Genomic DNA, 12071 nt, shown 5'->3' on the forward strand with positions numbered 1-12071 from the left:
AAAAAGGCTAGGAACAAGACTAAGGATGTGATTGGATAGGTTTATTGAGGAAAATTATTAGATATCTAGAGGGGAAGGATAGGATGGTAGATTTCTAAGAGTGTTGGGATATGAGTGATGGCATTGGGTTTCATGGGGATAGCTTAGAGCTAGATATAAATGATAAGGGTTGATGTATTTGGGTAGAGGAATGTAGGAAGATAAGAACTGGGAGATGTATGAATTGGGGATGACAAGATGGAAATGGAACAAGAATGGGGAGATGGAAGAATGGGGAGATGGAAAGATGGATAGGGTCTCCAAGGAATATGATGCCCCTAATTATAATATGCCACACATGAGGAGGCCTTAAGAGAGGCATGATAGGATGAAAGATATGACAACAAGAGGATGAGGGAGGTAGAGGGAAGTTAGGATATGACAAGTGAATAAGGTTGGGAGATAGAGGATAATTATGATGGATGAAAGAGGTAGAAAAAAGAGAGGTGGAGGGATCATATGGAAGGAAGGATTGATAAAGGATAGGTGAATTCAAATTGTGATGTGGAAATAAATGTCAAAAGGTGACCAAAATCATGTACATATGGTGGTGGCCTTTATTTTTAAGGAGTATGTAGATAGGTGAAATGAATAAGATGAGATGAACATGGTGGGAAGAAGAACTTCCCCACAATTGTGTAGAGCATTTGGATAGAGGGATTATGTATGACACTTGTTTTCCAAGTCTTCACTATAGTATTTTTTCCAAAGTGCTTGTTTTCCAAGGTTCCACCATTGGACTTTTTTTTTTCCTGGATTGATTTTATAGACTCAAGCATAAAGTTCAATGTTAAGGTAATAGGATCCCATTTGGAATTATCAGTAGATGTCAGTACAACTTTATTTATGATGAGGGGATTATGCAAAGGACTAGATTAGACAAATTTGATGTGGGATACAAGATATGGTGGTAGGAGATATTTTTATGGAATGGTTGGAAATGAGCATGAGAGGGGTATGTTGCCAGGACCAACACTGGCACATGCTACAAGGGGTGTGAAAAGAGTTTATGGGTAGTGGATGATAGATGTGGGTACGATGCAAGAGTTATGGGAGTGAATTTTGGGAGGTAAGGATCCAAATGGATTTAGGAGATGGAGGAGAGGAATTACGAGTTGGTGGATTAGCATCTTTGGATGCCATTATACATTTTTATTTTAAATGCACTGCATCTTTTTTCTTTGGGATCCACATGGTTTTTTCTTTTTCCTTGATAGACCTTTGTGACATTTGGATTAGACTCAGATAAGGGGATGACGTGGCTTATACAAGAGTATTTTGTGGCTTAGATAAGGGGGTGATGTGGATGAGGTAAGAGGGAGATGGGTTTAGATAAGGTGATGGTGTGACTAGTGAATGATTTGTTAGATAAATGGAGGGTGGAGGAATTAATTAAGTAAAATGATTTTTTAAATTAAAAAGGCTAATTGTTGGTGTATGGGTTGGATGGCTAACTGTTGGGTTGAGGTTTAGTTAAGGTTTGAGGGATTTTAATTAATTGAATTAATTAATTAGACGAGGGGAGATTTATAATTAAATTGAATAGGTTATTTATTTATTTAATTTAATAGAGGAATGAGGGTGTAATTAAATCAGACTATTGGTTTCCATTTGATTATTAATTTGACTATATTCAATTAATTAAATTAGGAAAGAGCCTACAACACAATGGTAACTTGTGAGACACTTATCTAAGAGGTCTTAGGTTTGACTCTACTTTAACTTAACATAAAATAATAATCAATCTCATACCTATAAAAAAACATTAATTAATTAAATATTAAATATTTAATTTTAAAAATGCATTAGAAGATGACTCAATATGATTACTTAATTATGTAATCAGATTTAGGTGTTTATAGTTATGATTTCATGCCTTTATTGTATCCACTATATTTCTTTTGATGATTATGAACCATCAACTATTACACAACTATCTTTTTATTATTATTTACTTGTGATTGAAGTGAGTGTGATGGTAGTCTCCTCTTGAAAATATCTACCATGATCACTTTACCATAATAAAATGAACCAAGTCTTATGCCCATTTTTTTTGTTTGAATGTTGACTTCAAACTGCCCTTTTAAAGTTTCCTGGCTTTTTGTGTTATGGTGTTTTGATGGCAATATTGATAGTCACAACTCTTTCACAGATCCAAGAAATGATAATTTAATATTCCAAAAGGGACAATTCCTCATAACAAAATTAAAAGTATAGTAACATTATTGGTCTAGCAAAGAGTATTCATATGGGCAAAGAAAAAGTCTAAGGTTCCTCATGGAAACATAAGAAAAAGTAGGACATAGTGATAAAATAGCATAGGTTAGTCCTAATATTTTTCAAATTGGAATGGGCCATGAGAAATGAAAGTAACGAAAAATGTATGGGAGTCAAGGATATAATATTCTACTTTCTCGAGCTCATAATTGACTATAACACAAATAGATTGCATATAGGTACGTTCAAGGTACAAACTTAGCTTAGTAGGTTTTTTGACATTAAGAGTGTAGACTACAAAGTTAAGAGAATGACAAATCCTTGTAATTATTTACCAAGGCAAGAATGAAAAAGAAAGAATGGAATTTCATTTACCATCAAAACTCAAGGAAAAAAGTTTGTTTTTTTGGAGTGTCAAAACCTCTTTAGCTAAGAGCCAATGACTTAGGGGTATTCATTCTACACAAAAATTCTTGGGGCATGATCCCAACCTCAACCCTTATGATTTTGGAGAATTTTGCACTCAGCAAGACTAAATCCATAGTGGGATCATTTATAACCGTTCAATTTCATAGTAGACCAAGGGCCCATTAACTAGGAACAAGATTTCAAATTGAAAATATAGTGAGAAAGCATGAAATGCATAAGAAATATGCAAACTCATGAAGGTCTTATTCAACTTGTCTTACCATACTTTAACTTGTAGTTATTTGATATAGAGTGATCTACATTTTTCTTATCATTTAAAAAATATATTTCATTAGTATTGATTTTCTTTGTAAAATGATAATATATATATGACAATTACCAAATTTTATTATATAATTTAATTTTAGTGATTGCATTAAATATAATTAATTATACATACAAATATACAACCATAGACACATGTATCTGTGTGTAAACATATAGGTATGTATATACATCCATAGATATAATATAGATAATAGATATATAGATAGATAGAAACACACACACCCATATATACACATGCATACATATGACCCATGTGGATCTCTCACTAAAATACAAGTATCCCAAAATCTCTCGAAAGTAGCATTAGATGAAGAACTCATCAAAATGAACCTAATGCAACTTGAATGGGCTCAAAAGGAGTTTGTTTACTCAAGTTATGGCCAATCAAATTTTTGGTAAAACTAGGTATAAAGGCCATTAAAAGGGTGAAATAAATTCATCATCCCAAATGTGGTCAATAATGGTCCCAAATTGAAGAGCTTGGTGAGAGCTTTCCAACAGTGTTCATTTTGTCAAAATCGGAGCTCATATGGAAACAATATGACTAGTCAAAATTGGGTTGATCAAGTTGACTTTTGATGACTAATGATGTTATCATGTTGATGTGGCAAATCAAGTGGTATTAGAGCCTAGTTTGGAGAGTTTTGTAAGAAGCGATTGCCGATGTTCTTTCTAGAATGATATTAGAAAAGGGGGAATCATCCAAGATGGAATTGACTCCATCTATGGTGACAAGCATCCACTCCATCAAAGAGAAGATGGAACTAGTCCTTCAAGACTGTCAAGAAGAGGATGAGAGAGTCCAGAAGTTGAAAGAAGCTAATCAACACCTTCGATTAGCGAATGGGAATCTTTGAAAACTTCTAGAAGAGTCTAACAAGGAGAAGCAAGGCTTATATGAGAATTTGTGGAAGGAGCAAAATAAGAAAGGTCCTCTTAAATCTAAAAGTGTTGGCATATGTGCTTTATGTCCACATTTAGAGGGAACTTCCTCTTACTCCCCAGTGACTCTACCAGGTAGCATGGATGCGTCATCTGAGGTGCATTCATCAACAAGGAGTCTGAAGACAAGATTTACATGTGTTCATTGAAAATGGACAAATTATGGCTCAAACTAGGAGGATGTTAGTCAATGTACATTTTGTTAGCAAATAGAGTACCTAAAACTTACCCATGCTTCTAGCAACCAATATGGTTGGATAGAAGAATCTTTTGCATCAAACTAGGAGGGAAGTAAGAGCTCTATGATTGGAGACTTTTAAAGGCACACCAAGGGTATAGGCATGAAGCTGATGACCAAGATGGGATATAGTGGAAAAGGCCTTGGCATCCATGAACAAGGCATGATCCATCTTGTAGAGGTGAAGAAAAGTCTTTGAAATCAAGGTTTGGGATATGGAGCAATGAGTGAAATCTCCAAAGCCTTAAATAAGGAAATTTCAATTGGGAAAACTCTTGACTATGATGATGGGAGTGAAGTTGACTCTTCTACAAAGAAGAAGGAAAGGAAGTTAGAGAAGATACATAATTACTATACCCACTACCATATAAGTGGGCACTAGATTGGAAAATGTTGGAGGTTACACCCAGAACTTTTTCATTCACCTCATTTTGTTGCATAATCTAGACAAAATATAGTTATTATAGAAAATATAAAGTTGGTACCTAAAACCACTATGGTGAAGGTAGAGATAGATTCAATTCCAGTTGTTACCACTGCCTTTAAGACAACCCAGGAGGAAGTGCAACAGAAGGTTGTGCAACCCAAGAAGGAAAGTTCCTTTGAGTGACTTCATAAGAACTAGGAACACTTTTCCTCTAACTAGTTACATCAACTTTGAGTGTATTACCTTCTTCTTAGAATAGGGTATTCATTGATCTTAGCTAGTATGGTTTGGAGTATTCTCTAAATAAAATTAGTTTTCAATTTTTTGTAGGGAAGTTTTATAATTCCATGGATGAGAATTTGTATGGCTGTTGAAATCCAATTCTCTTGTAATCTAGTATGGAGTGTACTTTATAACTTCTTATTGCAAATGTCTTTTGGTGCAAGCCTCTTTCAAGAAGAAGCACCTTTTTTAGCTAAGAGTTGCAGAGAATGGCTTTGTAATGCCTTAAGGTTCTCAACTTCAAAACTCTATTCAAAATGGTCAAGTGATGACTGATGTTCCTATAGGTCTTTTTTCATGACCTTGGTGCATACACAAACATTTGGATCTTTATATAGAAGCCCTTTAATCAGCCATTCCAAAGTACAAAAGTGAAGGAATGTATTCAAGCTAAGGCATAATCACCATTGCTCATGTTATTTTCTAGCAAGGAGGAGCATCCAAAAAAGGTCTAAGAAGTGACTAGGCTGGAATACAAATGCGAACTATCATCATAAGAAGCACTGAGTGATAGGTTTATCATGCTTAGTTTTTCTTCTTTCTTTATAGTTTTTCAATTTACATTTGAACTACATCCCTTTTTGAAGTCCTAGTGTGGATGAAGTACAAGTTCCCTCAAGGGAAAAAAAGGTCATAGGAATGACCATGCTAACCATGCATTGCTAAAATGTAAGACCCTAGCAATATGGCATTGCATACTTTCTCAATATTGTCAAAGTGTAAGACCCTAAGAAGGCAGAATGGATAGTGTCGAGGCATAACCAAATTGGACCAAGGCCAAAGGCAGAATCAATTGTCATAAGTGGATCCAATAATAAAATTGCAGTGAAGCTTTGAAAGTGGCAACAAAGTTGAGATATGTGACAAGGGAGATAAAATTTCTATTGTATAAGCTTTTGGAGGACCAAAATATTTTTTAGTTGGGAAGTTTGATCTAGGTGGATCTCTCACTAAAAATAAAAGTATCCCAAAATCTCCCAAAAGCATTAGATTTAAGAACTCATCAAAATGAACCTGATACAACTTGAATGGGCTTAAAAGGAGTATGTTTGCTCAAGTTATGGTTTGTCAAATTTTTGGTCAAACTAGTTACAAAGGTCGTTAAAAAGGTGAAAAAATCCATCATCCCAAAAGTGGTTAATCTTGGTCCCAAATTGAAGAGCTTGACAAGAGCTTTCCAATGATGTTTATTTCATCAAAATCAAAGCTCGTATGGAAAATATGATTGGTCAAAATTGGGTTGATCAAGTTGACTTTTGATGACTGATGATGTCATCATGTTGATGCACAAAAAAAGTGACATGGCACCTTCTACCAATCTCCATTTGACACATGGTAGGTATGATGACATGGCATATTGGCAATTTTGTCCAACCAATGATGGACACATGGCATGTGATGAGCAAATAAGAGATTGCTACATGGCACCCCCATGTGATGCCACATGGCACTTCAAATTTAGGACAATTGAATGGTTTAAAAAAAATATGGTTTCTAGATTCAAACTTGCATCCTCCCATTGCACAACCATCCACCTTAGCCGCTTGATGATACATCCTTCTTTGTTAAATTTGGGTAGGATTTGTTTAAACATTGTTGCAACCTCTTATACTATTAAGAGGTGGTGGTCGGTGGGAGTTGAACTCTTGACCACCCACCTCCTAAAAAAGGGGAAAACTGATGCACTATACATAACATTTGAGATATTTTTGGAGGCATTTCTTTTACTTTTATTTCATGTTGACTATCCTTAGTTAATATGGATTATTTGTTAAAAAAGGCCCTAAAAATAAAATAATGTCAAATTTCTAATGTGGAAAAGGGGATTTTTTGGGATTATTTTCCCAAGGAGGGCTATTTTTTGGCTGTGGTGCTTAATTCCAATTATGGCTAGATTTATGTATAAAAAGGGGTTAGGAGGCCTATGTAAGGCATACAGATTTTCAAAGAAGAAGAGAAGTAGTTAGAGTATTTTCTTTTGTCTAGAAGGAGAATGGGAGATCATCTTGTCATGTGAGGAGAATTCAAGAGTATTCCTTTTGCTTCTAAAATAAGTCTTATGAGAGTATCTCTTGTAAAAGGGAATAGTGAATCTATGTTGTAATAATTCTCTCCTTCTATAGAAAAGCCTTTAGGAAAAGCTCTTCTCTTGCTCTTTATAAATCAACCTTCTGGATTTAGGAGCCTTTATGTGAGGTGATTTGAGTGAGGATTTTCTATCACAACTTTGTGGATGGGCTACAAAATATTGCAAAGCAGTTTCTAGGAGGCTCTATTTAGAGATTGTACTACATTTGGAGCATTATTAATAGATTAGTCACTTAGTTGAGCTAGACTTGGAGATGTAGTCCACTTGAACAAACTTTGTATTAATGTATTGCTCTCTTCTCTATATTTTTCTATGTGTTGTAATCTTCTCTCTCTCTCTCTTCATTATTCCTGTTATTTCTAAATTTTAATGTCCCCTTCAGTTATTCTTAAGGCATTAAATATTTCTAGACCTTTATGTGATTTCACTTAGCAACTATTGTCTAGATCCTAAAAATCATATCGACATACATACATATACTTGTGTGTGTGTGTGTGTGTGTGTGTGTGTGTGTGTGTGTGTGTGTGTGTGTGTGTGAATCTATGTATGAATATGTATGTGTATTATTATTTCTTTGATAATAAAAGTCACATTTAACATCAATGGTATGAAATTCACATTATATTTTTTATTTACTATGCAATTCTACTAGAATGCTATCTCTAGAGTCTAATATGCTTGATAGTCTAAGCAAAAAACCTTGATGGAAGTTGTTCACCCAAAAGAGAATTCTTTTTTATTTGAAGAGTTTGTATAGTCATGGTCAAATACTATTTAATTTTCTCTTATAGAAACTCTTAATTCATGACTTAGCCAAGGATTACCTTTGTTTTATCAAGGCCAAATCTATCTCAAATAGACCAAAATGTTTGTCTTCATAGTTGGCAGTGATTAGTACTTAAAATAATATACTCCACACATCATTTCATTGGTTCATTCATATAGGAGGTCTATATGTGTCTACATTACTCATTATAATAATGCTTCATAATATTAAAAATAGGATTTTTCATTCATTTTCAATATTTTATGATTAGCTCATAGGTATTAGTTCTTAGTATTTTATTATTATTATCATAAATTCTAATGAATATCTATCTCGTTCTAAACTATATTGGAATCCTCACTCTTGAAATAGATGTTTGAATCTAAATCAGTATGATTTTTCATTATTTGTGGTGTTTGATATTACTAGATTCCTCATCTCCACTTCTATTTTCATGAATAGAGTGCAATACCTTTGACTATGTGATACTAAGTTCTTGTTATATTATTCTATATTATAAATTTCATTAATTATCCCCTATACTATGGAAGAGAAGAAAATCCTATTATAGATAGGGTGAGAGATTGAGCTTAACTAGTAATTTTTTTTGGGATGGTATTGAGTATAAATGAATATTTTACTAGCCATGTTTTGATGAAATAAGAACCAATATTTTAGATATTGTTTAGTGGATAAATTACTAGACTTTTAACATTTTTTTCTTTATCACTTATAAACAATGCACAAATGTCTATCAATTTCTAAGTCAAAGTCAAAGTATAAAATGATTTGGCATATATTACAGAGACAATTAGGGAATAAAAAACAAAAAATCCTCATTGGATGTAGAATTTTTTTTAAATTTAGCATTCATCTATATCTTATCACCACACGTTACAAATTATTATTCACTATAAATTTGTGTTTTGATCATTGTAACATAATTGTTAGTCACATACAAGCACAAAATGATTTCTATAATAAAATCCCATCTCTCATGAAAGATAAACCAAACCTTGTAAATATGTAAGGATCCACTAATATTAAATATGAATTGTAATGTAAACTTTAAATTTGTAACTCTCCAATTTAATATCAATATGTTTCAACAATATTTGATGATACAAAGGCTAATTTTTTTGTCGTTATAGGCACAAAGTATAATATCTAGTTTATAAAATCAACGATGTAAAACAAAGCATAATTAATAAATGATGGTATCAAAGACCTCCAAAATATCAAAATAAATAGTAGACAAAAGTACACATAACTAAGCATAAAATAATGTAATATAATTATCAAATATGTAAAAAATCAAGAGAAATTTAAGTGTATTATAGCATCATGTCTAAATAAATAAGCCTAAGGATATAACATAAGAAAACTATTTCTTTCATAAGAGATCACAAGGTTGAAACAATAAATACATATAGTACATTTGAAAATAATCCTAATACCTGCTTCTGACACATAACCTCCACTTGAGTACATCATGGGAAAGACAATTTTCAAAGCTCTTTATTATTGAACCTTAAAGCTCCATGTTTCCCATCAATCCTTCCACCAAAGAATACCCAACACTACATGAGGATATCTGGCAATCTAAAGTTGACAAGAGTGATACAGTTCAGGTGAAATATGATATATGTGGAGATTATATGACAATTTGGTGACCTCATGATGTGGAAAAGAATATGGGACATAGCAATCAAATTAGAAAACTTATACTAAAACATCAAACAATCTTTTGCCAAAGAAACATTTGTTGCCATTTTTAGAAGATAGATTTAGGATTGAAATACACGTTTATTTGTTTCTTTGTGTACAACACTATTATGAATTTGACTATTCACGAAGTTATTCAAGCATACAAAAGCATATACCTATGCATATTTTTAGCAAATAACTATGCGAAATTATGAATAGTGAAACACAAAATATCTGAGAATTATAACAAAAAAGATAAAACATTGACACCAACTCAAATGTACAACAAACTATTAACATAGATGAAAAAAATGCTTCAAGTCCTAAGGCATGATATTTGTGATATACTTTAAAATATTCATAGTTAAACACATTGCACCACAATGCATAATTATTTTTTCTTGTGAAGTGATAAGCATTATCCTATGGATTTCAAGTTAAACATGTCACTTAATGAAAGGAAAAATAAAGTTCCAAATATTTTAAAAAAAAAAAAAAAAAAAACTAATATTTTAATATAATCCGATTACTAATCATATTAAACTCTAAATCATGAAGTTATCTCTTAAAATAAATAACCATCTTAACAATATTTCAAATACATAAAGCATGTTATTCTACTTAAATTCTATTAACTAGAACTAGTTGAACTACAACTACAAGATTATAAAATCCTAAGTTATATTGACAACATAGTTTAACCTCTATTAAACTATTAAGAAGATATAATTAATTTAATATAGACCGATACAATGTTTTTAATAGTGACAACACTCAAGTAGTAGTAGCAAAAATAGAAAAAACATATTTATGGCAAAAATTTCCTTAAAAATTGCCTTTTAATCATACCTCCCCCATTCCTATCAATCCTTAAGATCACTTATGCTTTACATTTTCATATAGATTGCTATCTACTAAAATAGTTGTAATGAATTCTTTCATGGTAAGTCAACTGGTATATGTTTTTAATTTTACACAACATAAATGTATTATCAAAAAGATAAATAAAATCAACTAAAATATATTTTCCCTACATGTTATGATTTCAATCATTGTTACACTAATACACACATCCTAATTTCTCAATTCTTTGTACCTCTTTTTTGGCTTGTACATTTTAATGGCCAAGATGTGAAGTCACAAATAACATCTAGAATTGTTCAACATGAAGTTCAAAGATGAAGTCTCATGAAATTTCATGGTTTTAGGTTATGCACATGACAATTTTTTGAGAATTCTCTAAGAAACTTTCATACAATTGGCAATGATCTACTTGACTATGTTAATAAGAAATTTTGGAATAGAATAAGAACATATGCAAACTATTTGACAAAATATTTTAATACTAAGTGGCCTCATGAATTCTCAACAAATACGCAAAAGAAAAATAAAGAAATCAAATTCTAACATGCGTGAACAAAATTAATGCCTTTTTGTGAAATCCCAGAAAAATTAACCTAAAATAATTTACAAAATTCATAGAATAATATTTTTCTTAAAATGTATACACAAAAAAATGACAACAATAAGAAAGCAATATAATACATGCACATAAATGTAACTCAAACAAAAATTTGAATTCATAAGAGTTTCATAATGTAGAATTACATATATATATATATATATTAATTAAATATATAGATAACTCATAAGTACAAAGTCTCACATCCACATGGATGAATATCAAGTACATCATCACATAAGTAATTGCATTAATACAACTAATACCATAAGGTATACATAATGAAACTATCCATTGCATAATTTTACAAGGCATGTAATAATAACCAAGTACAAAGTATAATACAATAACCCAAAAGTATCACAACTTATGAATTAATACATTACACAATATACAACATAATAAAGACAAGAGAAATTATCCAATAATAATGAATCAAGAAAGTATAATTACTACAAGGATCATCTAATATTGGTAAATGAATGCCAAAATCTTAATGATCATAGAATCACTACTACCTGATCACATGGAACCTAAAGGTTCACTCCCACTGTACTAAGGAGATAACATTAGACCCAACTTGGATGTCAAATGATTAAACCAATAATAAGATAGAATCTAATTAAAAGGGATCTAAAAGAGCTCTATCTCAAGAGGTACTACACATAGTGTAGGCAATACACACTAATCCAGAGGCAACCAATACATATATGAACCTAAGATGCAAATAGGGAATTGTAATCACATGACTCAATTCTTGGGTTACCTTGATAGTCTCTTTGGACCCTAGAACTTGATTTAATCCATGTGGCACTAGTAATCCTATCATACATACTAGGGTATTATTGATACAAGACCTTAATCAAGAACCTTCTGTCACTCTCATCCTAGCTTGTATTAGTACTCAAGGCATTGGCGAGCAACACTTACATCTTATTAATTCATTTTTGAAACCACATATAATGTATTATTTTATCACTTATTGAGTAGCTTACAATGATTTACCTTGGTAATTGCATAGGGTCTCAACCCCCATTACAAGCCACTTCCCCTCTATACACCTAGATAACCTACCCTAAGCTCAAAAATCATAAATAAATCTCATAAATTTTATAAAATCATAATAATCAAATTTTACCCCACAAA

The sequence above is a fragment of the Cupressus sempervirens genome, chromosome 5 (assembly GCF_028749045.1).
Source record: "Cupressus sempervirens isolate cs-2001-9-10 chromosome 5, ASM2874904v1, whole genome shotgun sequence".
Classification (NCBI taxonomy): domain Eukaryota; kingdom Viridiplantae; phylum Streptophyta; class Pinopsida; order Cupressales; family Cupressaceae; genus Cupressus; species Cupressus sempervirens.